Here is a 27859-nt window from a genome sequence, read left to right as displayed (position 1 = left end):
AATGGAGCCCTCCAGTATGGCCCTCAGACATAAACAAGTCACTTTCCCTCACCCTGATAAACAGAGTGAAGCCTCTGGCAGGCTGTCCTCGCCCGGATAAGAGGGAAAGGCGAGAAGATCAGTGTGGAAACCACCAGACCAGATGTTTCTGACCCCAGGGTAAATGATGTCATGGAGAAATCCAGTGGTAGCTGATAAGGATTGAAAGGGGGGTCAAAAGCCCCAAAATTTAGTATAAATAATAGAGCTAATGAATAGGGATTCAGCCAGCCGAAACAAGGATGCGCTGGAGCCCGAGGGCCTGAACTGACATCCCATCACTTCTCATCATTTTCCTGATCCTTTATGTGATTCTCAGTCCCCTCAAACTCTACCACCTTATCAGACCCTGGTGAGAGCCACAACTTCTCCATACAACCCTCTCTCCAACCTTTTGTCCACTCCACGCCAGGAGAAGCCTGCCTTGGTTCCGGACCTGATCACCGCTGTCTGAGTGAGTGTGAATTTGCTGGACGTAAGGCTTAAGACTTTTGAACTTAGCATGCAGAGGGAATGTCTGTCATTAGCCTTTCATGATTAAGTAAGTTTGCAGTGCTTAGAATTAATCTAGAATTGTTTGCTGTGAATTGATTATGTCTATTGCAGTGCCTAGCATTAAGGATTGTTGTTTTCTTGATTAGGAACCTATAGAGTGAAATTGTATTGAGCAACTTGAGTGAATAAAGCATTGAAAGGGGCAGAAGTGTGTGGACATTCTTTATTTCTCACCCTCTACTGCATGCATCACAAAAAAATTGCCCCTCGAGACACCAGCCCTTTTGAATTCCTGGTCAGGGGCATCTTTCCCAAACCATCTTTCAAGCAGCCAGAGTAGAGGGTATGGGAAACCAAATAGGTTTCCCCCATGAGTATTCCCCTGTAAAAACCCCTCACCATGTTTGATCTTCTCCTGGTCACGTGGGCACACTCTATTTCAAGATAGGCACAGTTGCCAGGATTTGGTTCCCCCATCTGTTAGCCCCCTGCACTGCAATTGCAAAATGGTTTCTTCCTCTGTTCTCCCCAGCAGCCAGGATAAAGAGATTTTGTGGGGCTAGGGTTGTGGCTCAGTGGCAGAGCACTTGCCTAGATGTGTGAGGCACTGTGTTCAATCCTCAGTATCACATAAAAATAAACAAATAAAATAAAGGCATTCTGTCCATATACAACAACAAAAAAAAATTTTTAAAGAGAGACATTGTGCAGGACACCCTTTAGGTTAGTTGGGCAGTCTATTGTGCATACACCTTTCAGATTAGTCTTTGATCTCTGATCTCTCCATTACCAGGAATGCCTCAGACCTCCTTAAAATGCAGATTCCTTTATTTAATATATCCCTCCACTATTTTTGCACAGGGAGGAATTTGGCGGCACTGGGGATTTCTTCTTTATTCTGTTATATCCATTCTCCTGTATCCCCAATCTGCTTTGAATGTCCAGAATTAATCCCCAGTAAAGTCTCTCCTTCTCACCTTGCAGAGAAGCTGCAGGTCTGATTTCTTGGTTTCATACCATGGAGCAACCAGGAAAGTGACTTTCTCTAATTTGCCATTTTGAATCCTACAGTGGGGTTGTGTTCTGATAAACCCATCAGAATTTGAACATATAAGTGCTAATGCATCCAAATACATAGCTTACTGAGCATTATAGCTTCGACACAGTACAGTATAGAGTATTAGGTGTTTACTCTCATGATTGCTGGGCTGACAGAGAGCTCCACTTCCCAGCATCACAAGAGAGTTTCAAGTCACATCTTGCTAGCAAAATTCCAAACTTAAGTACGGTTTCTGCTGAATATGTACTGCTTTTGCACCATAATAAAGTAAAAAACTCCTAAAGAAAACCATTCTAAGTTTAACACCATCATTAGATACATAAGTGTGTGTGTGTGTGTGTGTGTGTGTGTGTGTGTGTGTGTGTATACATCCAATTTTATCTTCAGGAGTTCTTTTATTACCTGGTATGGGCCTCAGAGGACTCAGAACAATGATCAACATTTACCAGCTTGCCAGAACTTTGCAGTGTTAGCAATAAAATAGCCATGATTTAAATCTTCATGTTCACTTCTATATAACATTTCTGGCACTACCATGACACATTGCATTTTGTGTAAGTTGAGACTCAAAATTTATAAACATTTCCCTGTGCTTTCTCAAATAATTATACATATTTTTATTAATTTTTTAAAAACATGAGAAAATGGTTACATTCAACTAAGATAATTTAAAATGTTTGAAGTTTTCATATTTCAAAATACCTGCCAGTGTTTTATGTATCAATATCATCAGGGATCAGCACTGAAGGCAATTTCCATTCTCTTTAGAGAATTCCTCAGCAAAAAGCCAAGGCTACATTCTTGTTTCATTATTTGAACCACCCAGGATTCCACTTTCAAGGGTATCTTTCTTTCATTGCCACCTGCTTTCTGGGCTGGTAGAGGGGCAAACATGAGGGTTCAAACAGGCTTTGACCTCAGCCTAATCAGAGCAGTGTGAGAATGACAGTGTCTTTTCACTGGCTCCATCTTTGTGTTTCCCATTTCTTTATTCTTATATTCTGCAAAACTTTTTTTCCATCATCTACAAGAAAACTCACAAAGGTGCTCCTTTCACTCTATTTTTTTAAAGAAAATTATATCTATTTCACATTTATTTATTTTTTCTTTTTAAAAGTTTTTTAGTTGTTGACAGACCTTTATTTTTTAAGTTTTTTATTTGTTTTAATTAGTTATATATGACAGTAGAATGCTTTATGCAATTTAATATTTTTGATCTTTAATGCCCATAAGAATCACCTTGGAATCTTATTTAAAAACAGATTGTTGAGTTCTACTCCCAGAGAGTTTGATTCAGTAGGTGGGATGGGACATGAGAATTTACATGCTCCCCAATGATGCTTAAGTAGCTAGGTGGAAGACTACACTTTGAGTAGAGCAACCTCTCTAGTGATGATTGTGGTGGGGATAAAATCAGGTTTCCCAGGACATCAGAGTTTCTGTAACAGCCAGGGATTAGAGCTTTATTTTATTCATTTATTTATATGTGGTGCTGAGAATCGAACCCAGTGCCTCACACATGTCAGGCAAGCTCTCTACCACTAAGCCACAACCCCAGCTCTCCTTTTACTTTTATTCTGAGTCCCTGTTCTTTATCATTAAGGAAAATAATTTAGGTACATTTCACTTTAATTTTTTAATTTTGTTATTGTGTCTTGATCCATCATGAAATAAGTATTTACAATCCAATGAATAGGTATAATGGCAAACATGGCCATATATTCCTATATCTCTTTTTTTTTTAAAGACAGAGTGAGAGAGGGGGAGAGAGAGAGAGAATTTTTTAATATTTATTTTTTTAGTTTTCGGCAGACACAACATCTTTGTTTGTATGTGGTGCTGAGGATCAAACCCAGGCCGCACGCGTGCCAGGTGAGCACGCTACCGCTTGAGCCACATCCTCAGCCCTTCCTATATCTCTTAATCCCAAGCAGGCAAGAATCTGGAAAAAGATAAGGTCTTTTCTTGGCCGGTCACCAAAGTTTTCTGAGTTGTATACCAGATAATAGGAATCCTGCAGGAATCTTGTCAGAAGGGATCATGTTCCCCATATTCTCTGCTCCTTAACCCAGCAAGGTCTCTGCAAGTAGGTCTGAGAACAGTTCCCTTGATGGGAAGAAGGTAGATGAAAATTCTGGATGATGGGGATTTGGGCATAAAGGGAAAATAGGAAACTTCCAGGCAAGAGTAGCAGAAATGAGGAAGTACAGTCAAGAATCTGGATCTCACCTGGGCATTATATTCTCAGGATTATAAGATATTCCTGCTGACAATGCCTTGGCAAGTCAGCTTCCCCTGACGGAAGGCTCTGAAATAGGGTTCTCTGTCGCGACCCCTTGCCCGCAAGGAAGACGCAACTCAGGAATCTTCTTTCAGCAGTTTATTCAGGCCTTTGTTTTGACATGTCTTTTAGCTTCTATTGCTACTCCTATTGCCACTACTTCTACTGCTACTCCTACTGCTACTCTTACTACTACTCCTACTCCTACTACTACTACTACTACTACTACTACCTCACCCGAGTGCCCCAGCCTTGATAAAGCACATAAAGCCCCAATGCACAACTGCCACGTGGACTTTTCTCATAGGGTGCCAAGTCACAGCATGCCAACTCATTCTGATAAGGAGTTGTTTGTCACAGACTACAGCGGAGCCAGCGCCATCTTGTAATGGCGGCCACAGTACACAGAAACGGCTCACCACAGTTCTCCTTCTGATACTTCAGTGCCAGCTCTGCCTGGACTCCCCCTTACACAGATCTGTGCTTTACCTTCTGTAGAGAATAAAGAAGGGTAGAGCCATGGACAGGGAAGTATGGAGACCAATTTGCTTCTCAATCATCTCCACTTGTTCTGTTTTCCATTTTCCACACACCCATCTCCAACCCACAGACACTGAGAATTGCAGACATCTCAGGATGGCTCTGACTGCACACTGAAAATTTGGCTTTCTCAGATCTAAGTACATTACCACCTGTCAATCTGATCCCAGCTTCAAATCTGTGTGGCTCTCCATTCTTCTGTTCCTGGAATCCTTGTTTGTGAATGTTTTTTAAATGCTTAAAATTTACTTAAACTGAATTATCCAGTTTGAGTGGGGATTCAGGAATGAGCAATATATAGGTATGTATTCACACCCATTCAGTCAACATAATAAATGAATGCCCCTAGGTGCATCTTTCCTGTAGTTTTTTGGGCCATGAATAAATAAGTCACTTCTGATTCCATCACCAGAATTCAGCTCCCCTGTGGAAGAATGAGATGGTGTCTTGAGACTGGGGTTTGTGTTGTGGACAGTGGGGCAGAATGAGAAAGAAAAAGAAATTTTCTGATAGAATCTTCAGGGAACAAATTTCTGTAGCTAACATTTTATTAGTCATTGAATAATTGCTGAAGCACAATAGGATGCTAGAGGTTTTCATCAAGCTTTGCATTTGATGAGCCTTTATGTGGTTCTCTCCATATGCCTTTGCTGACATTCCTTGAGCTTTTTGAATCTACAGATTTATTTGTCCTTAACAAACTAAAGATCTTGCTGTTATTTCTACCGACGTGTCTTCTCCTTGAGGGCACTCACTGTGTATATAATAGGTCATATGATTATCCCACATGGTAGTGATAATTTTCCTCTGTTTTGAAGAGGATTCTTTTTTTCCTCATTTGTCTTTCCCTTCCTTATTTATTAACCTTGACTCGTTTATATTGCAAGACCACTCATCTGCCACTCATGTCCAATCTTCAGTCCATGCCTCCTTGGAGAGTTTTCATTTATCATTCTACTCAGTTCTCCTTTAAGCTTTCATTTCCTTAATATAATTTCTAGCTTTCAATACACTTCAACAGAGTTTGTCCTTATTTCTGGGATGATTTTTATAATTGCTGCCCTGAAAGCTTTGTCAGAGAGATCCAACACCTCTGTCATCTTCTGACTGTCTTTCACAGTCAGATTTTCTGGATCCTCTGTATGTCCATATTTTTGGATTCTGTCCTGGACTTATGCAATATTATTTTATAAAATTCTGCATCTTATTTAAAATTCTGTTTGCATAGTTATGTCTTAACAGACAATCTACCAAATCAAATTCAGGATGCAAATTCAAGCCTGCCATGAGTGGATGATGGTTTCTATGCCTATTTAATTAACAAAAGCTTCTCAGTTCTAGCGACATCTGTCCTATGTATCATGCAGTTTCCCATCTGAGAACTGGTCAGTGATCTATCCCTTAACCCTATTTTTAGTTTTCCTATCTTTTTTAGTATCAGAATAATATGTGTGCAGTACGGAGGTAAATGCAGAAAGTTAAAGGTAATCTGGGGGACATTGCTTTCCCAATCACATCCCTCTATACAATCTCCTTGGTTCTTTCTTCCTCTGGTGTTCTACTTTTTTCCCCTCTGGTCAAAAAAAATGGGTACATTTCTTGCTATGCACACCTGTTCCTAGGCACATGTAAGTACCAGGGGAGTACCAGAAAGACACAGAGGGGAAAGGGAATTTTTGTGCCATCCTTTTGACAATATGCTCCTACATCCAAAAAATAAGGTCCTTCCTACCTCCACTGTGACTGTTGTCAGTGCTAGAGAGTGTTCTAGAGTCTGGTGTGTTTAAAATGGATTGTAGAAAACAACAAAAGGAAAGGGAAACACATTTTCTCAATCCTACTTTGAGCGTCAGGAGTCACCTTTCTCATGATGCAACCCTGAGCAAGGAAATTTTCCTGTCTCCTGTGGAGCCCTTCTCAATCCCAGGGCTGTGTGGAGTCCCCAACAGGGGAGACCAAAGAAGAAACAGAAAATTCACCTCTGAATCAGAGACACTTAAAACCCCTGTCTTCCTACCTGTGCTCCCCTCCCCTCTCTCCCTCTCCCTCCCCCTCCTTCTCCTTCTCCTTCCCCTTCCCCTTCCCCTTCCCCTTCCCCTCCCCCTTCCCCTTCCCCTTCTCCTTCTCCTTCTCCTTCACCTTCTCCTTCTTCTTCCTAAAGTTCTGGGGATTGAACCCAGGACTTCATGCATCCTAGGCAAGTGCTCCCCAGCCCTCCTACCTTCCCTTCTATGATTTACATTTCAAATTACACACAGCTGTTTCATGCATTCTGGGCAGATTTTCTTTTTATCTGAATTGATATGGAAAGAGAATAATGTGTGTTTACATCTTACTTGAAACCAAATCACAAATGCACTATTCTCAATATGAAAATTGAATCCGTATGAATCAAAGAAACTGAAAAATTGAGGCTGAAAATCATTTTATGTTTTCATGAGAAGCTTCAGGGCAATATATATATATTATTTTTTTCTTTCTGATTCTGTATCTCTTATGTTCCAGGGTTTAAACCATCAATTGTATCATAGACTATGGATGAATGGTATGCGATGGAAAAGATCAGAGAAAGCAAAGCAAAAAAAAAAAAAAACAAACCCAAAAACCTCCTGAACCAAAAACTAATATAACAGATAAAATAGAATGAATTTTCAGACAATTATGGACTTCAGATAAAGATGCTTCATTTTTAATGCTCTCCTTTTCCTTCTCAAACTCCTCTTCTATAGGTCCCCTGCATGAGTAGTACCATTGATAATCTTCATTTCAGAATTTTAATTCAGAGAGGCATCCATAAGTTCAGATGATTATCTGGCAGACATACAACTGGAACAACATGAAAATGGAGCTGTAAATTTCACAAGATACTTCTTGATACTATTTGAAGGTCCTATAAAAATTGCTTCCTTTATGATACATTATAGAGCTGAGCATGGTGATATACACCTTTAGTCCCAGCTGCTCAGGAGGCTGAGGCAAGAGGATCACTTGAGCCCAGGAGTTCAAAGTCAACCTGTGAAACATAACTAGACCCCATTTCCAAAAAAAGGGTGTGTAGGGGGGAGAACTACACAAAATTATAATCTATGTCCCAGCTCAATATTCTCCAGACTGTGTTAGCTAAGTGAACTGAAGAAGAAAAGGGTATTTTTGTTTTATTTCCATCTACTTTTGAGCCTCTGATCAAGTCATCTCATGCTGTGTGTGTTCATCTTGTTACCTATAAAATGAGGACACCCTAAAAAATAGGTACAGAGGTTGTACAACTTCAAAAGTAATTGTCTTAATTTGTTTTAGAATACCAATGATATCTAAAGTATCACTGCAACAGATCTGGATGTTGTTCTGGAACAACCCATCCCCAGTGTACAAGAACCAAGCTGAAGGTGCCATGACACTAAAAGAAAGAGAGGCAGCCAGTTTTATATTTGCACAGAATACAATCTATTGGGAGCTTACTGAAAGAAATGTGATTCTATGCAACAGCAAGACTAAATGGATCCCTGCATTTGGTTGAGAAGGAAGAGTGTATATATTGGTCAGGATAAAAATGGCTTCATCCTCACCAAAATGTACCTATTTTAGAATAAGCTAATACCCAAGTCAGGCATGTTCCTGGCTCAAGAGTCCTGTTGTAAAGTTCCATATGTCATTCTAATAGTTTTGTCTATTTGTACTATGTTGGAAAATCATGTAGGAAAACCAGACTAGAGTTTACTCTGGGACCGTCAGAGGTGGCTATAACTTTAGATGGCTACAGTCACATCAAGATGAATCCATAGATATTATTTTGAGTTGTCTACTATGACTCTGTCAAAAAAAAGAAAAGGAAATGGACTCTGGGAAAATTAGGACATTCCCAAGGAGACACAATCTTTTTGTGGTAGATGAGGGACAAGACCCTCATCTCCTAGATCTTACTCCATTGTTTTATCATAGGTTTTGAATACAGAGTAATAAGCAGACTGATACTACTACTCTCTGCCTGCACTACCTGACAAGTAGACCAGAAAGTGGATCCATGATATTCAGTTCCCAGAGAAAACACAGTTGAGAGCTCTAGAGAAGACTAAGGAAGGGGAGAGAGAGAGAGAGAGAGAGAGAGAGAGAGAGAGAAGAAGAAGAAGAAGAAGAAGAAGAAGAAGAAGAAGAAGAAGAGGAGGAGGAGGAGGAGGAGGAGGAGGAGGAGGAGGAGGAGGAGGAGGAGGAGGAGGAGGAGGAGGAGGAGGAGGAGGAGGAGGAGGAGGAGGAGGAAAGAAAGAAAAAGTGGATGGCAAAGGAATAAGAGGAAGATCAGGAAGAGAGAAACCTGTAGGATAATAAGGAAAGGGGACTCCAAGCAATGGGGAATTAGTAAAATCCCAATCTACCTCATCCCAGTGAGGTGATCCCATAGACTCTGTGTCTTCCATAAGCAGCTTCTCTGTGGCCATGATGTCCCCCAACTCACACAGCCCTGATGGATATGTCCTGACTCTGAGACAACCTGAAGCATATAAAACAGTGCTCTCTGACCCAACCCCAGACTGCCCTGTGATGCCAGAGAAGTTGGTCAAAGAAGTCCTGAATACAGATCATCTGCCTAGCTCACCAAGCTCCAAGGGTCAAGGAAGGATAGGCAGGGTGAAAAGTCTTCATCTAGTACATCAGGGATCTGTTCTTTACCCACAGCTGCTAGTCACAAGCCCTACCCACAGCTGCTAGTCACAAGCCCTGCAGAAGAAATTGTCCATGCCAATGATGGTATGGCTTCCATTACTTCTGCTAATGCCACATCTGTGGGGTCTAGGTGAGCTGTTCCAAACTTCTAACCTTCCTGAGGAAGAATTAGGAACTCTGCTAATAACATTCAGTGTCAAAAGAAGAGCAAAATATTGGAAGTTAAAATGGAGGCCTTGGAGGGTAAAACAGACCACAGCAGACTACAAGACAACTAATCCTGCCTCTCATTTTCCCCACCTGCTGCAGGCACCACAGACTCCCTGCCCCTACCCACTTACACTTCACAATTCCCAGCAATTTCTACCACAACTGACTTGAAAGACTCTAGGCTGCTGGGCTCCCAGTCATGTCTGACCCTCTACCTTCCACCACACCAAATGATGATAGGAGAATAATACACATACTCCCTAACTCTCTTTGTCTCTTCTTGCTGATTCTCTTCCTCCCTTTAGATTCAGACCCAAATTTGGGGATTCCACCTAATGAGAATAAAGCCCCTAATCATTTAGTCAGAGCTTCAGTACCTCCCATTTCTCATCTCCCATAACTCCTATCCCAGAACCTTTCTCCTTCAAGATGGCCTCCTAACATCAACCTTTTTCCCCCAAATCCTCACTAACATTTATTATTATTTGTATTCTTTTCTAAAATATTTTGTTAGTTGTAGATGGACACAATACCTTTATTTTATTTATTTATTTTTATGTGGTGCTAAAGATCAAACTCAGTGCCTCACACATGGTAAGCAAATGCTCTATCATTAAGCCACAACCCCAGCCCAATTATTATTTGCATTCTTGATGATTGTCATTCTGACTGGAGTGAGATGAAATCTCAGAGTAGTTTTGATTTGCATTTCCCTAACTGCTAGAGATATTGAATTTTTTCAAGTGGTATTTGCTGACCACTTGTATTTCTTCTTTTGAGAAGGGTCTAATTCCTTTTCTCATTTATTGATTGGATTATTTGGGTTTTGGTGTTAAGGTTTTTTGAGTTCTTTGTGTATTCTGGGCATTAATACCTTGAGAAGGAGGTGGCCAAAAATCTCCCATTCTGTAGTCTCTCCCTTCATCCTCTCATTTTCTTTGCTGTGCAGAGGTTTTTAATTTGATGCCATCCCACTTAATGATTTTTTATTTCTTGTGCTTTAGGAGTCTTATTAAGTAAGTCAGTTCCTATACCAACATGTTGGAGAGTTGGGCCTAGATTTTCTTCTTGAAGTTGCAGGGTTTCTGGTCTACTTCTTAGATCTTTGATCCACTTTGAGTTTTGTGCAGGACGAGAGATAGGGGTTCAATTTCGTTCTGTTACATATGAATTTCTAGTTTTTCCCAGGACCATTTTATTAAAGAGGGTGTATTTTTTCCAGTATATGTTTTTGGCACTTTTGTATGAGATAACTATTTATGTGGGTTTGTCTCTGTGTCCTCTTTTCTATTCCATTGGTGATCATGCCTGTTTTGGTGCCACTACTATTCTGGTTTTGTTATTCTAGCTCTGGTATTTTGATGCCTCCTGCTTCACTTTTCTGACTAAGGATTGCTTTGGCTATTCTAAGTCTCTTGTTAGTTTTCCAAATTAATTTCAAAACTGCTTTTTCTAGCTCTATGAAGAATATAATTGGAATTTTTAAAGGAATTGCATTAAATCTGTATAGTGCTTTTGGTAGTATGGCCATTTTGATTATGTTAATTCTGCCTATTCAAAAACATGGGAGATCTTTCCATCTTCCAAGGTCTTCTTTAATTTTCCTCTATAGTGTTCCATAATTTCCATTTTAGAGATCCTTCACCTCTTTTGTAAGATTGATTCCCAAGTATTTTTAAGGCTACTATGAATGGGATAGTTTTCCTAATTTCTTTTTCAGCAGATAGGAATATCAGAATATAGGAATATGGTTGATTTATGACTGCTAATCTTATGTCCTGCTACTTTGCGAAATTCAATCTGAGTTCTACAAGTCTTCTGGTGGAGGTTTTAGGTTACCTTTGTACCTTTCTTGAAAATCAATTGTCCCTTTATATGTGATTCTAAAGAACCTCTGTTCTGTTTTACTGACCTATTGTAACTGACTCTTTTTAATTTATTTATTTTAATTGGGTATGTATAACAGCAGAATGTGTTTTGGTTCATTGTATGCAATTGAAGCACAACTTTTCATTTCTCCGGTTGTACACAACGTAGCATCGTACCATATGTGCAGTCATACATGGACCTAGGGTAAAGATGTCCATCTCATTCCACCATCTTTCCTGACACTCATGAAGTCCTTCCCAGTTGTTAATTGCCTTGCTGATGACTGGTTTGTCCATAAAGCACACTTTCTGACTCAACTCTGCTACTTATATGTCATTGTGCACACCTCAAAGCCCAAGTATTTTTTTGCATGAACACTGGCTGATGCAGTGAACAACTCTGGCTCTGGCTTCAGTGGAGTAGATAAGAATCAAAAGTTCTAATGGGATCTACTTTCTATACCTGAACATCTGGAGAACTGAGACAGCCATGAGTTTCAAAATGTACTTAAAGAATTGAAATATTCAAACAGTGTCTTGGCTAAAGTACATATGTTATGAGTGGGTTCCATGGTACCCTACGATGCTCACCTTTATTCTACCTGTGGCATGGTGTCTATCCTTTATTCTACTTTACATTTTTTTCTACCTTATTTTTAGCTGTGCACTATACTTGTACATAGTGGTGGAATTTGTTGTTGCATATTCATTCATGCACACAATATAACAATATAATTTGGCCAGTATTGCTCCCCAGCATTTCCCACTTCCCACCCCACTTCCCACCCCTTGGTCCCTTTCCTCTACTGAACACCCTTTGATTTTCATGAGATCCACCCCCACCTTTCTTTTCCTTTTTCCTCTCTAGCTTCCACATGTGAGAGAAAACATTCATTCCTTGATATTCTGAGTTTGACTTATTTCACTTAACCTCATGGTCTCTAGTTCTATTCATTTTCCTGCAAATTATAAGTCTTCCTTTATAAAAATACTCCCTGAAGTAAAAAAAATCATGTAAACACCACCTCTAAGTCTTATAATTTCACTTGTCTTTATGGCTGAATAAAACTCTATTTGTGTGTGTGTGTTTGTGTGTGTGTGTGTGTGTGTGTGTGTGTGTATCTCACACTTTCTTTATCCATGTGTTCATGGACAGCTGGGCTGGTTCATAGTTTGTGTATTGTGAATTGTGCTGCTATAAAGATAGGTATTGCATGTATAATATTAGCAGCTAGGGGGTAAGAAACAACTACAAATATTGCATCTTTTCTTCAAACATTCTCAAGGTTGTTTATAACTGTTATGATTTAGATATTAGGTGTCCCCCAAAAGTTCATGCGTGAGACAATGCAACAACATTCATAGATGAAGTGATTGGGTTATGAGAGCCATAACCAATCAGTGACTTAATTCCCTGATGGAGATTAACTGAGTGGTAACTGATGGCATGCTGGGATGACTGGAAGAGGGATCATTGGGGGCATGCTTGGGGGGTATATATTTTGTATCTGGTAAGTAGAATCAGAGTCAGTATCTCTATCTCTATCTCTCTCTCTCTCTCTCTCTCTCTCTCTCTCTCTCCCTCTCCCTCTCCCTCTCCCTCTCCCTCTCCCTCTCCCTCTCCCTCTCCCTCTCCCTCTCCCTCTCCCTCTCCCTCTCTCTCCTTCCTGATCATCATGTTAGCTTCCCTCTACCACACTCTTCCGCCATGATGTTTTGCCTCTCCCCAAAGCTCAAGGAATGTAGCTAAGACTATAGATTGAGACCTTGGAACAGTGAGCCCAAAATAAACTTTTCCTTCTCTTAAATTGTTCTTGTCAGGTCTTTTAGTTACAGCAGCAAGAAAGCTGATTAAAACCATGACTTAATTACTGGGGCTGCCACTCAGCTGGCTGTCTCTTACACAGTGGCACCCTTAGTTATGTTGGCAGTTGAAACCAACCATCACTTTATACAAGTCAATGTACTTTTTCTTGCACATCATAAATCTTCTGATAATATTTTTCTGTCAATCAAACCACAAGGTCATATTTAAAGGCAGTTGTAGACTGAATTCTGTTAATAAGAAGAAAACAGATTGATACCTTCAAGAAAGCTGAACAATTAAAATTTTGAACTATTGGAAATATGAGACAAAAAGGCTTGAAGTTTTTCCCAGTGAGTTGGAGGCAGTGTTTACATGATTTTTTTTTTTACTTCAGAGAGTATTTTTATAAAGCAAGATTTTTTGTACAGATAAACTGGCCATGTCAAATTAATTTCTTTTAATACTTTACAGGATCTTTTAGTGGTGTAGAGATATGGAGAATGTGCCAGAGCTTTAGAGATGGTCCAATTAGGCTGCTAGGTCTTTGTTTTATTTTTCCTCTCAGGTTTTTATTGGTTCATTATAGTTGTACATATTGATGGGATTTTTACATATTCATACATACACACAATATAACAATATAATTTTGGCCAATATCATTCCCCAGCATTTACCCCTACTCTCCCTACCTCCCACCCCTTGGTCCCTTTCCTCTACTGATCTTCCTTTGATTTTTAGGAGATCCACCCTCATCTTTGTTTTCTTTTTTCCTCTATAGCTTCTGGGACTTTGCTTTTTTGATATGATTTCCATCCACTGAAATCTGGATGCTGGGAATTCAGGCATAATTGGCTCCCAAGGTCAGAAAGTGGTTGCTGAGAAGATCTGTCATAGATGTCTTAAATCTAAACATAACCAGACCTGGTTGTTCCTTGGGAAGCTCCAAATCCTCTGATGTGTGACATTATTTGTTTGTGGATACAATAACTACACTCAGAAGACCATGGAGGAGAGGAATCTTGGAGGGAGATTTTCAGGGTACTGAAAACTCTGCAAGCTAGGAGGACTCAGCCTGAGTACTTGAATGGACTGATATGTCCTCAAATAGGCTGCATCTCCCCACCCAAGGAATGTAACTCTTCCCTTTTGTTCTTTCTTAACTGAGCCAAGATTAGAAATCAAAACGTCTCCTGTGTGTGTATACACCAGGACCCTGGGAGGGGTACCTTTAACATTTCACATACACTTGCTTTCATCTGCTTGCCCAGGGATGGCCTGAGAAGACACCCAATATTCATACCATCACAGGCAGGAGAATGCCTTCTAAAGAAATAATCTTTTTGAAATAAAATTTGAAGTCATATAGAAGTTTCATAAGAAGAATCAGATGCTTCTCTCTTTTCTCCCCTCATTTTATGACGGTGTTACTGATCATGGTCATGATGTATGCATAAACTGATTTTCATTTTTTTATTTCATATTTGATTAAATTCTGTTTTGTTTTAGTTAAACCATCATATTGGAAAGCAGAAATTGAAATACAGTTTTCTTTTCTCTCGTTGTAATAAATATACGGTGGTTCCTTTTGGGGACTTCTGTTGGGTAATATTCCATGTGGGAGAAGGAAACATGGTATTAAGTCATGTGAAAAATGCTAATGCTAATGATAATATGCATGTGGGTATAAATAAGATTAAACTTCTCTTAGAAGTGAACAAAAAAATACACATTGTCAACTTATTGAAAATTTTTTTTATGTTCTGACTCCTTTTTCTTTGCATTGACATTTTGAGAGATTTTGTTTTAATTGTTATTAAAAAAAACAAAACCTTGGTAACTTCAGTGAAATACCATGAAAACAATATAAGAACAGTAACAGTGAGGTGCTAATAATAATCAGAACTGGCATATTTCAGGTCAATATTCTTCTTTGCCTATAACAATCACAAATCCTAGATTAATTTGACTTTCTGACCTTCACCACTACCTTTGGGCTAAACTGGGTTCCTGGTGATGGGGGTGGCAGAAAGCTGCTTGTGGACAACCTTTGCAGCCCAGCCTAATCCTCATGCTCCCCCTCCCCAACACACACACACACACACACACACACACACACATACACTGTGCTCCCAGAGAAAGCAGAATCTGATTTCAGGACAGCTGGATTCGACACCATTAGTCTTTGTTCTCCTGAACAACTGACCCTTTGGGGTCACCTGCTATGAAATGGGGAGGCTTCTTCTGACCTTAAGAAACCCATTTTTTAAAATCAAATGATAGAAAACCCTTGAAAGGGTCTAATTACTTAAAATCAGATTCAGAGGGGTCAGCCACTGACCAAGGTCTTGGAATTTCCCATACTTCTTTCATGACAGTCCCCAAAAAGGACTCAGCAAAAAGTTCTATTTGCTGGGAACAGTCACCTCCAAGTCTGAATAAGCAGGAGGCTTCAGTTTCATCAAATTCGCCACCACAGGCCTAAAGCAACAAAGCCAACCAATCATGGACTAAAGTCTCCAAGTTGTGAGCCAAAATAAACCTCTCTGTATAAGTTGATTTTCTCTAGTATTTGCTAAACTGACAGAAATTTAACACAGCAGGAATGTGGAATCACAGTTCTGCTCCTGCATCCTAATCCCCACTCTCCCTGCTGAAGAGCTCTAGCACTTTCCAGTTCAGGCTTTCGTACTGTTGGTCTCTTCTGCCCCCTAATGGATTCTCTCCTTCAGCTTGTACTCCAAGCAGCCAGGTAGAGAGTTTGAAGTTAAAGAACTGAAATTTCCCAAAATCCTAACCTCCAGTTCCAGACTTGCTCCACACCATGTCCAAAAGGACTGGTCTTCCTAGGTCCCTTACTTGTCCTGGTCAAGTCCCAGGATACAGTCTTTACATCAAGTTGCTAGGTGTCTTAGGCAAGAAATCCTTGCTCACTGTCTCCATTAACTCATCAGAAGGAGCTAGAAAATCTTTGCTGGGTAGGTAATTCTGATACATCTACAGAGGGAGAAAGGACTCTAACCTGATTTCCTGGGAGAGAGCTAAGGTAGGGGTTGCCCCCACCATTTTGCCCCCACCAGTATCACCAAAGGAGCCAGGGTCTTTGGGCTTCTTGGAAACCCCTCGGAGGGGGCTTAGGATCTACAAAGACAGTCCTCGATTATAAGGATGCTGAAAGACTTAGAACCTTGGTTAAGTTCCCAGGCAAATTCTTTGTCATTCTTTGCTTCAGATCATCCAGGGTCTTCCAGGGGGAAGATATAGACAATAAGGACCAGTGGCTAGTGTTTAGGGACAGCAGGGCTCCATGAGCATGTTCTGTATTTTGTGGGGGTAAGGGCAGTGGGGATTTAACTCAGGACTTGGCCCATGATGAGCACTATTCTACCACCAAGCTATACTCCCAGCCCTGTTCTGTGATGATCCAAGAGAAGGGGTGTTCTGCAAAGCAAACTGAGAGGGGATCAAGGGCTTGTCTTGGTCTCCCTCAAGTACATACACTCACTGACTTGTTTATAAACATTTACTGGGGTCAAACCTGGGGACACAAAGAGGGTAGATCTGATCCAAGGGGATCTGTCCAGTGATGGAGACAAACCCATGGCTATTTTAGGAGCAATGAAGGGAAAGGAAGAATGCTCCCTCTATGGGTGGATATCCACGTGGATCTCACAGGTGAATGGGCACTGGCTGGTGCTGGGGGCACCTAGCAGAGGCAGTAGCAGGCAGTGGAGAGGGAAGGGTGTGTCTCAAGAATAACAAGAAGCACACGGGGTGGGGCCAGAAGACCACAAAGTTTCCAAGCATTGGTCCTGCAGTTCAGGGGCATACTTTAGAGAAATCTAAGCAGGGGCCTGTCAAGAGTCAGGCTTTGTTTTGAAAAAATGTTTTTCAAAAGGTGTGAGGCCAGATTTGAAGATAGGGACCCCAGCACTGGGGATGGCAGGAGGCATAGTTCCACATGGTGACCAGGAGCCAAAATTCCTATTAAACTGATGAGTGACAATACCAGAGAGGAATGGACACTTGTGGACTGTCTGTAGGTGTTTAAATGTACAACCAACTTAGAAGAGGCAGCAAGTCATTAAAAGAAAGTGTTTATCTAAAGTATATAATTCCATAATTCCACTGCTAGGAATTTTTTCCTGGTGGAGCAGGAAATAATCAAAGCCATAACCAAAGGTTTACAAACAAAATGCTTAGTTCAACATTAATAATGATAGAAAAAAACTAGAAATAGTCCAAATAGCCATGAGAAAGAGTGGGACAAAGCAATGTGACACATCCATCATAAAGCCTCTTTCACAAACCTTCAAAATATGTTTGTGAAAAACAGAATCTGGCATGAAAGTTAACACTCAATGAAGTATTATTATTATTATTATTAAAAATAAAGACATCAGTATCATAAAAATGTTTCTGGAGCATTTCTAATATAAGAAAATTCATATTTTCAAAAGAAAGATACTAATAAATAGAATGCTTCCAATGAAGTTCTGAATGCATATGTGCTTGTGATGGTTAATCTTGATCATCAAATCGATTGGATTGAGAGATGTCCAAGAAATTAACAAACTGCACTGCTGGGTATGTCTTTGAGGGTGTTTCCAGAGATAGTTTGTACATGGGACAGCAAACTGAGGGGTGGCTCTACCCAATAGGTTGGAGACCCAGAGGAAAAGTGGAAGAAGGAGCAGGTACAAGCTGAATTCTTGCACCGGAGCGTCTTTTGCTGCTGCCATCACCCACGGACATCAGACAACAGCTTCTTCAGCCCTTCAATGTGCACTTGCACCAGTGGCTCTCCATGGAGCTTCCAGGCCTTCAGCCTTGGGCTGCATCATTATTCCCTCTTGTTCTGAGACTTCTAGCTTCTTAAACTGAGCAGCTACTGGTTTCTCTGGCTCTCCAGTATGTAGACGGCCATTGGGACTAGCCTCTGATGGTATAAACCAATCTAATAAATCTCCTTTTTATATTTGTGTGTGTGTATGTGTGTATGTGTATTCTGTTTCTCTAGAGAATCCTGACTGATTCACTCCCCTTCTTCCTCCCAGTGCAGGACCCCCCTAATCCCTGGTCCCTCCTGGACAGTCATCCATGGCTGGGACTTCCTGAGATACTTTTTCTCCCCACCCTTTCTGGGCCAGTCTAACCTACTCCATGTCCTTTCTTCCTCAGCCTGGAAACCCTGCTGTGGGCCATTCCACAGGAATCCCCTCTTCCTCTCTGTCCTGCTCAGCTCCTGCCCACCCCCAATCCCTCCTCATCACTCCTGATAGTCTATGGAATTAAGAACATTTAGTGCTGTTGACTTCACAAGCTCTTAAATTCAGAGCCCATTTCAATTTCTTATCCAGTGGTAGGTTCAGAACTAAAAGAGAAATCAGAGGAAGCTGGGAAGAAACTGTCACACAAAAAGCCCACAAGAACTTTAGGACACTTGCCAAAGATAAGCTCCTAGCTCCCAGGGAACCAGTGTGAGGAAGGAAATAGGTGCTTCATAATTTCTATGAGGCTAAACAAAGTCTTTGCTGGAGGGAATTTATGTTTTGACACTGAGATAGGGTGTCTTGTACAATTAGAAGTGAGGACATTTTACCTGAGGCTTTAGCACTCAGGGGACCTGGGCTCTCTCTCACACACACAGGTGACCAACCAGTGGCCTCAGGACATGGTGATTCTCTAAACTCTGTGGCACAGAAGGTCACCTGTTAGCTTCCTTTGGTGGAGAAAGCAATATTTATTGGAAACACTTCATTCAATGGTGAATGTCAGCAGGAAAACTAGGTCCTTTACTGATATTTTCTCTGTGAGGCTGACTAGCAGGATCTAGAGCTCCAAACACTCTCTGACAATGAAGGAGACAACTATACCCAGCCCCATCCCAGCCCCTCCTGCAGTCCCTGGGCTCCAGCCCCTTCACTGTACCAAGGGAGTTAGAGGCAGTGGGTCTCAAGACCAAGGGTCAGGTCTGTGTCACCATGAGGGGGGCTGGGAGGGTACAAGGTGTCTCCCCATCAGCTCCTATCAGAGTCTCCTGTGGCTACTGAAACATATCACCTCAAATATAGTGGCTTAAACTCATATGCATTTATTCTCTCATAGGTCTGGAGGTCGGAATGTATTTGGGGTGGGGTGGGGATTAAAACCAAGGTATCAGCAGGGCTGGGCTCCTTCCAGAGGCTCTGGAAAAGAATCCATTTCCTGGCCTTTTCCAATTCTTAGAGGACACTGCATTCCTGGGCCACCTTAGTGACCCCAGATTTCTATCTCCTGGCTCTTTCCTCCAACTTCAAAGCTAGTAATGCAACATCTACAAATCTCTCTTTCTACCCTTTAAGTCTGTCTCTCCCCTTTTCTCTCCCTCCTCTCTTCTCTCTCTCTCTTCTCCCTCTTCCTCTCCCTGTTTCTCTCCTTTGCTTTCATCCCCACATCTTCTCACTCTGACCTCCCATCTCCCTCTTTGTCTTGTAAAGACCCTGCCTTGAGACCACCCAGATAATTTGGAGCTATCTCTCAGGCTCCTTGTGCTCACACAACATAACACATTCCCAGTTTGTGGGGTTAGGAAGCACAGTCTTCGGAGTCCCTCATTCAGCTTACCTTAGCTCCATTCTCAGTTCTCTGGGTATTTGGAGAGCCTTCTTCCCTATTCCTCTCCCTCCATGTGCCCTGTACAGTCTCTGGTTGGGGCTACCATTGGGGCCTTCCAGCCCAGGCTCAACCCTGCCATCCTCCCCGGTCTCCCAAGGCCTTTTCTGCTTTGGGAGTCATGCAGAAGGGGCTGCTTTCAGGCACAGCTCTGAGGCATTTCCTTCCCATGGCCCCCCACAAGTTCTCTCCAGACCCTACTTCATTGCCAAACCACCCTTGAAGGAAGAACCTATGAGAATCCTCGTCACATGGTAGAGAAATGATGGCCCAGAGACCCTGACTGACCTGATCAAAGCTACAGAAGAGATTCAAGTCCCAATCTCATTGCTAACTCAGGTGCTGGCTACCCTCAGTCCATACCAGATGGACCCCTGCTCTATCCAGCTTTCTCCATGGAGAGCTCAGGGCCCACAGGACCTAGGACACCTGCCCCAGGAACCATAACCTAGGGACAGGGACTTCAGACAAGGTTCCTTGTACTTTTTACCCAACTTCTAGATTTAAAAAAAAATCAAGGTTGAGACACGTGGGGAAGGGACCGTGAAAGGGTCCAGACCTTGTGTGGCGTCTCCAGGAAGAGGGGGGTCCCTATTCCTGGAGACGCCACACAAGACCTGGTCCAGGGCTCTTGCTCTCCCCTACCTCTGGGAGGGTCAGTTTTTGGCAAGTGCCTCTTTCAGCCCAATATCTGCTCTCTATACCCAGTTGCTCCCTCTAGTTCCAGGAATTCTCAGCAATATCTTAATGAAGAACAGGGAGAGCTTTCCCAAGGGAAGAACCATGGAGCTTGGGGTCAGGAGTCCAGGAAAAGGGGAACCCATGGTCTTCTCAGGACCCAGAACTAAGGATCAGTAGGGACTCCAGGAATGACTGTTGAAGGTGACTGTGAAACTCCCTGGGAAAAGGCCAGGACAGCACACACATGTCCCGCAGAATATCAGGCCTGTCCCCATTTTCACCTCCTGATCCCTGTAGTATACTTCTACTCTTGTCCCAGGAACCATGGCCTAGGGACAGAGACTTCGGACAAGGTTCCTTGTACTTTTTCCCCTTCTTCTAGATTAAAAACCTAAAGTTGTTAGGGCCCAGAAATCAGCTGGCATGGGCTGGGTCATAGCTCAGTGGCAGAGTGCTTGCCTAGCACATTTAAGGGACTGGGTTTGATGCATTAAAGCACCACATTAAATAAATAAATAAATAAATGCTGTCCATCTACAACTACAAAAAAATTTTTTAAGGAAATCAGCTGGCACAGTGGACATTCAGCGACCATTGACTTGAGATGAGAATCAGCAGGAAAGCCCTATCACTAGGCCCGAGTACTTATATGGCCTTAGGAGTAGGAATCATTCACCATAAGGTGTGGTCTGTGTGGAAACATGCCTGGTAGAAATCCTGGGAGTCATCCTGATCATCAGCTACTCTGTCCCCAGTATAGACACAGGGCTTCTGATGACTCTAGCTCTGTGATACAGGGCATCCTATGGGTGAAGGTGGGGAGGTCAGCATGAGCAAAAGCACAAGAAAGTACACTTCTTGCTTCCTTCATGACTAAGGCCAGCACACACACGCCCCACTGAAGCACCCCAGTCCCTCCACCTTGAAGACCCCAGACTCCTGTTTCCTGGACTGCCATCCTGTTCATCAACCAGAAAATCCTTGGGTTCTGTGCCACATGGCTAAGCCCTGGTATGTTCCCCTGAATCTGCCAGATCAGGGGACAAAGGGAGGGAGGAGGTCTAGGGCCTCACCCTAGGAAGGAGGGAGAATCAAACACAGGAAGTAACCACTGGCAGAGAGAAGGAACTAGGAGAGGATGCTGGGATGCAGGCCCAGGGTGGGGCCTCACAGGGTGCATAAGAATTCTGGGAGCAGATGAGTAGAATAGGCCACAAGCAAGGGGAGAGGCTTTGAATAAGCAGAAGTACAGGGGCAGGGCCCAGGGGGACAAGTAGAAGCCCTGCAGACCTTATCTCTTATCTCTTATCAGATCTGCCATTTCAAAAACCAGATCCAATATTGAGATATTATTGAGCTGACTTCCCCCTTCCTATTACATTTTTAAACACAAGGACACTAATTACAAAATCACAGATTTTGTGAGGCTGATATCAAGGATCATCATCCTATTCCACAGGTAGGAAAACTGAGGCTGAAAGAAGTTAAATCCCAAAGAGTGAGGCAGAATGAACTACTGGTGTCCTGACATTCCAGCCCAGGGTCTCCCATCTGAAGAAATGAGACCAGGGGCTGGGATATAGCTCAGTTGGTAGAATGCCTGCCTCACATGCACAAGGCCCTGGATTGGATCCCCAGCACGAAAGAAAGAAAAAGAAAGAGAGAGAGAAAAAGAGAAAGGAAGGAAGGAAGGAAGGAAGGAAGGAAGGAAGGAAGGAAGGAAGGAAGGAAGGAAGGAAGGAGAAAGAAAAGAGAAAAGAAAGAAAAAAGAAAGAAAAGAAAAGAAAGAAAGAAAGAGGAAAAGAAAGAAAGAAAAAGAAATGAAGCCAGAAGAGGAAGGGATCTGCCGATGCTCACACAAGGGTACTCTTATATGGAGCACTGCCCTCTGTTAGGACTAGACATGCTTACATGAAGGACTCTCCCTCCAACATTCCAAAGCCTAACCCCAGTCAGAGGTGCAGAAGGAGCCCCAGAGCAGATATCAGGCAGAGTCAGGGTTGCAGAGTCAGGGCTACAGACCCAGTGGCCATCCCTCTACTGAGTGGCCAGGGGGAGGAAAGGATGGCAGCAAAGGGCCTGTAGGAACCCAGAATGTTGTTCCCAGAGGAGACTGTACAGGGGAAAGAGGGGAAAGAGCTACATTCAGCTCAGCCCTCATCAGCTCTTGCCTTTGGGTAATTCACTCCCCCTCAGTGGGCCTCAGATTTCTCCTCTAAAAGGAATGATAACAACAATCTCTCCTGCAGAATGGGTTTGGATATTAATTGAGACAATGACTACAGTTTGTCTGGCCCATGGCACCAACTCTCAACCATAGCTGTCATCTCCTGGCCTCTTATCCAAACCTACCTCAGACATGCTGTGTGACCCTGAGCAAATAACTTCCCTTCTCTGAATCCCAGCCTTACTATGTGCTGGAGCCTATATATTTGGGGCTGAGGGAAAGATTGAGAGACTATATTGGTGATCACTGTTCACATTCAGGACACAGGAAGAGGATTTGATCCCTTGTGCCCCAGCTAATACCTGGTCCCTTAGTTTAGGCTGGAGGTCACAGTCTGGTCTTCTTGGAGTGGCTGCCTTTGATATAGAAGGTTGGTGGGATCTCCAGCCCCAGGACCTCCAGCAGCAGGGATTACTGCCCTCTTATTCTGCCTGGCCCTCAAAGCCTGCACTGTCAGACCCTCAGAAGTCCCAACGATCCAGTCTAGCTGCCCCAGGAGCCAGAGGCCTAGGAGCACCATAGAATCACTGGGGGAGCCTGGAAAGGAATCTTAGAGAATGGACCCTGTCACTCAGCTACACAGAAGAAACTGAGGCCTGGAAGGGTCACACCCGGAGCCCTATCCACCAGTCTCAAGGCCCAGTGCTCCCCACACAGGCTGTTGTCATATGCCTCTGACCCTGAGGGGATCTCTTCTCAGTCAGCCTTCAGCCCATGATTTATACATTGAGACTCAGCCAGGGACCCCAGGTCTGTGAATGGGGCCAAAAATCCAGTGCTCCCTGCCTTCTGCCAGGCCTTCCAGCCTCAGGTTCCCCTCTAGTCACACAAGCTCATCACTGCCTGCCTTTGTCTCTCTGGGCCTATGAGGCTGAAGCACATTCATTGCTAAACATCCCATCCCCGATTCTTGATCATGATTGACATGCAGAGGGTGAGAGGAGCCATTCCTCCTTCCAGCTTGGGGAGCCAAGTGACTCTACATTATAGACCCAGACCCTACTCTCCAAGATCCCCCCACACAGCCCAAGGGCCCCAGGACCATACTTGGGAGAGGAATGTGGAGTGGTAGGGAACTCACCGAGGGCGGTGGACAGCCAAGTGGTCAGAATCCAGTCACACAGTGAAGATGCACAATTCACCTGCATCACCTGATTATTGTCTTCCATGGGCCCTTGGAAGTGACCCAGTTGTATTTCTGGCCAAAATATCCAAGACTTCCTGTACATGTGTCCTCCTCACACACATATTCACACACACTCAACCACACACCTCCACACATCCACAAACCCAGAACTCCAACGTTCTAGCCAACCGTGTTCTCTAGAGGCCTCTGTTGTCCCCTCCCCAAAATATCTCCACCCCATCACTAATAACCTCCAGGAGTGTGGTGGAAAATCCTCGGGTGCATAGGTCTTGGAACAAAATTATCTCCTTCCTTCCACATGGGAAGGAAATGATCTCTCCAAGGCTACACAGCAGGCCTGGTTCCCTACCAGAGCCCAGGGCTGCACCTTCTCCCAAGGGAGGGGCTGGAGCAAAGGATATTCAGGTGCCACGTAACCCTCTTCTCCTAACACAGGATGTACAGCTCTCCAAGAGGGGAGACATCACCTTGAAGAGAGTAATTTTCAGACCAAGAGTACCAGAGATGTTTTCTCACTTCTGCCAGGTGGGATGAGTTATAGGTAGGGGAGAGAGCTGAGGTTTATGGCAAAAATGCTAAGAACATGGACACAAACACCAATACACCCCTAAGCAGAAGTAACAGATACTAATGTCAACTATTGCATATGCTTTTACTAAGAAAGGAAAAACAAAGGATCAGGTTAGGTCCCCTTTATTCCCCGCCCCAGCCCCAGATTCAACCCCTTCCTCCTTCCCCAGTATAACCTATAACTACTCATTCCACATATATCCACTGATCATCTCAATACCAAACAAAGCTTTGGGACCTGAGGACATAGCCTAAATGACCTAGGGTCTCAATCCTAGAGGAAAGTGCCAATTGATGACACAGGCCCAGAACAAATACCACATGATGTCTAATATGGTGTCATGTGTTCTTTAAGAGGGGAGAATGACAACTGCTGGTTAGCTGGATGGTCACCACCCTAAATGAATAAGGGGACCAACACTTCAGGTGCATGGGGAAGAGTGCTCCTGGCAGAAGGAACTGCAAGTGCAAAGGCCCTGAGGTGGAAAATATACCTAGCAAGTTGCAGGGACAGCAGGTAGGCTAGGAGTCAGGATCCAAGGAACAAAAAGTGGAAGGGATGCAGGAGAGGAAGCCCCAAGTGTCCTTCAGGTTTTGCAGACATCTGTAATGAGCACTTTAGGATATCACGTGGGACATACCCTTTTTCTTTTTTTGAGACAGGGTCTTGCTAAGTTGCCCCAAGCCAGCCTGGAACTTGTGATCCTCCTACCTCAGCCTTCCAGGTATCTGGGATTACCACCATGCTCTGCTAGCAGCCCCATTCTTGAAGAAGCAATTCTATTTTTGCTAATATGAACATGAGTAGTGCTATGGTTTGAATATGTCTCCCAAAGGTTCATATATTGGGAGCTTGATCCCTAATATGTTAATGTGGGAGCTGAGGAACCCTTAAGATGTGGGACCTAGCAGAAGATCTTTGGGTTTATGGGGGAGCTGCCCTGAAAAGGCACATTGAGGTAGTTCTCATGCAACCCATTTGTAGTTTTTTGCTGAGGCTTGTAACAAAAGCCTGAATCTGGCCTCACGATACAATCACTTGCTCCTGCACACACTCCCACCATTGTCATTGGCCATGAGGTGATGAAGTCCAGGGAGATGCTTTCTAGTACCTGCACCATGCCATTTGGACTATGAGCTAAATTAACTTCTTTCCTTTATAAAGTTAGCCTGCATCAGGTATTTCAAGCTCACTGATACAACAAGTATGTACTGTTGTTTGTGATTTTAAAACAAGACCATTATAGACATAGGCACAGGAAGAACAAACCTGAAATTGGCTAACCAGAGCCAATTGTTTCCAAAGATCAAGAGCATGTGACTACTATCAGTGAGATGCTGGCTAAAGAAGCTATGTTCACTTAACTGCAAATAAAGTACCTATGGAGAGCAAGGCTTGAAGGGACAAGGAGGCCACTTCCCTAGAATAATGTGATGGATCTGCAGACTGAAGAGACTAGAGGTGGGCTGGCTGCTTCTAGCTGCTCTACAGAAACTCAAAACCTAGAATTCTCACTTCAAAAAGGGTCATTCCCATCATAGATGCAGGCAAGCATGTCTCCATCTTTCATGACCCCCATGATCTGTTAATGGGAGGGTGAGCCTGTTCCCAGTGCTCCTGGCTGACTCAGCTCCCAGGACATGTCCTCACTTGAGGGGCAAGAAATAAGGGACAATGGGGGCTGGGGCTATAGCTCAGTGGTACAGCACTTGTCTAGCATGTATGAGGCACTGGGTCTGACTCTCCACATCATATTAAAAAGATAAAGGTCCTTTGACAATTTGACAACTAAAATATATATATATGTGTGTGTGTGTGTGTGTGTGTGTGTGTGTGTGTGTGTGTTTATACACACATACATATGTATTTTAAAAAGAAAAGAAATGAGGACATGCACCTCTCTGAAAGCCAGGGCAGTTCTCTTGGTTCACTATTTGCTGTAATTTAGATATTGAATGTCCCCTGATATTCCACAGGGTGATCCTATTGGGAGGTACCATGGACCTTTAGAAAAAGGAGTTTCGGAGAGAGGTCTTTAGGTCATGGAGGCTTTCCCCCCAAGGGGATTGTGGGACCCTTGCCCCTTCTTGCTTCACCTGTTTTCCAACCATAAGGTGAGCAGTTTCCTCTGCCGTGTAGTCCACATCATTGCCATTTGGCATCTGCACCAGAAACATAAGTTATGGTTCTGCCCAATCAGGGAAAAGAACCTCTAAAATCATGAAACAAAATATTTTTCTCTTTATAATTCAATTAGAAAAATTATTTTGTTACAGCAATGGAAAGCTGAACACCCCAGGTTCCTCACTTGGACCAAGGAAAATGACCAGAAAATACAAAATTTTGGAGTAAGAAATTTCAAACAGGGAAGGTATTGTGATATCCTCTGTAAGGAGAGGTAATTCTGACATAAGAGAGTTGGTGACATCAGAAATGCAGCCCAGCAAGCATTCTACAAGCCATAGAGAAACTACTTCTATGATTTGGGTGTGGTTTATCCCCCAAGAGTCCATATCTTGAAGATTTGGTCTTTGATGTGGCTGTATTGTGATGAAATCTTTACAAGTAGGAAACAGGTGGGGGGGGGGGCTGCCCTTGGGAGGGATTAAGGTAATTCTCATAGAATGCCAGTTAGTTTCCACGTGAATGGTTATGAAACAGCAAGCTTTGACCCCTCTCCACTCTGGCTTCTTGTCTCATGTGATCTCATCTTGCATGCATTCCTGCCATGACACCATCCACTATAATGAGATGCAGTCAAAGGAGGCTTTCATCAGAGGCTGAACCACCTGGGCTTGAACTTTCACCCTCCAAAACTGGGGGATAAATAAACCTCTAAATAACCCAGTCTCGGGTATTTTGTTATAACAACAAAAAAGAATAAAAAACAGACTAATCCAGCTAAATAAACTTGTGCTAAGAAAAGAAGTGCTGGACTCAGAATAGGCGAACCCAGATGGCCTGATAGAGGTGTGCAATCAGACAGAGGTGTGCAGCCAGGCATCTACTTGGAACAGTGCATCCCTTAACCAAATGCTCTGTTATTCTGGTGACTGTGCCCAGGGCTTGAATCTCTGAGGCTTTTGTGCTGCATTTAGGCATCTTTGACACAAATTCAAAACCACAAATATAAATCAATCACACCTGGAAAAGAAGACACCTGCCCAGACACACTGGATAACTATCTCTAGGTATGGCCCCAGATGTGCCTGGGGTGTTGGGGAAGAGTACAGAATTCCAGAGAGGACATGGAACACAGAGGGAGAATTCTAGAAATTCCTCTAAATCATAACCATGAAGTCCAGATGATCACAATGGGATGTGTTCTCCTCTTTTCCTTCAAGAGGATCCAGAATTTTCTTTACTCTTTATAATTTTGTTAAGATTTCATGATTTATTTATCAAATTCTAACAAAAATGAATCAGAGTCTGAACTTTTGAATTGGTTTCCAGTTGAATTTACAGACTAAATAAGGAAGAACTTATATCTTGACTGCTGAGCCCATCAATCTTTAAACCACTATGTACAATTATTAGGTTGTTTTTACTTTCAACAAAGATGTATAAGTTTCTCCACTTAAATCTTGAACATCTTTCTAGATTACTCCCAAAAGTGATTTATG

General features: G+C 42.8%; 1 long non-coding RNA gene and 1 pseudogene across 3 annotated transcripts in view; one reads left to right on the top strand and one right to left on the bottom strand.

Annotated features, from left to right (window-relative positions):
* Positions 1-27859, bottom strand: part of LOC113176717 (uncharacterized) — a 79785-nt gene that overhangs the window by 34648 nt on the left and 17278 nt on the right. The window lies entirely within an intron of this gene.
* On the top strand, positions 10589-13233 carry LOC144253602 (membrane-bound glycerophospholipid O-acyltransferase 1-like; annotated as a pseudogene).

Source organism: Urocitellus parryii, chromosome 3 (genome assembly GCF_045843805.1).
Source record: "Urocitellus parryii isolate mUroPar1 chromosome 3, mUroPar1.hap1, whole genome shotgun sequence".
In the NCBI taxonomy this organism is placed as follows: domain Eukaryota; kingdom Metazoa; phylum Chordata; class Mammalia; order Rodentia; family Sciuridae; genus Urocitellus; species Urocitellus parryii.
Note: the sequence above shows the minus strand (reverse complement) of the source record. Positions and strands in the feature narration are given on the sequence as shown.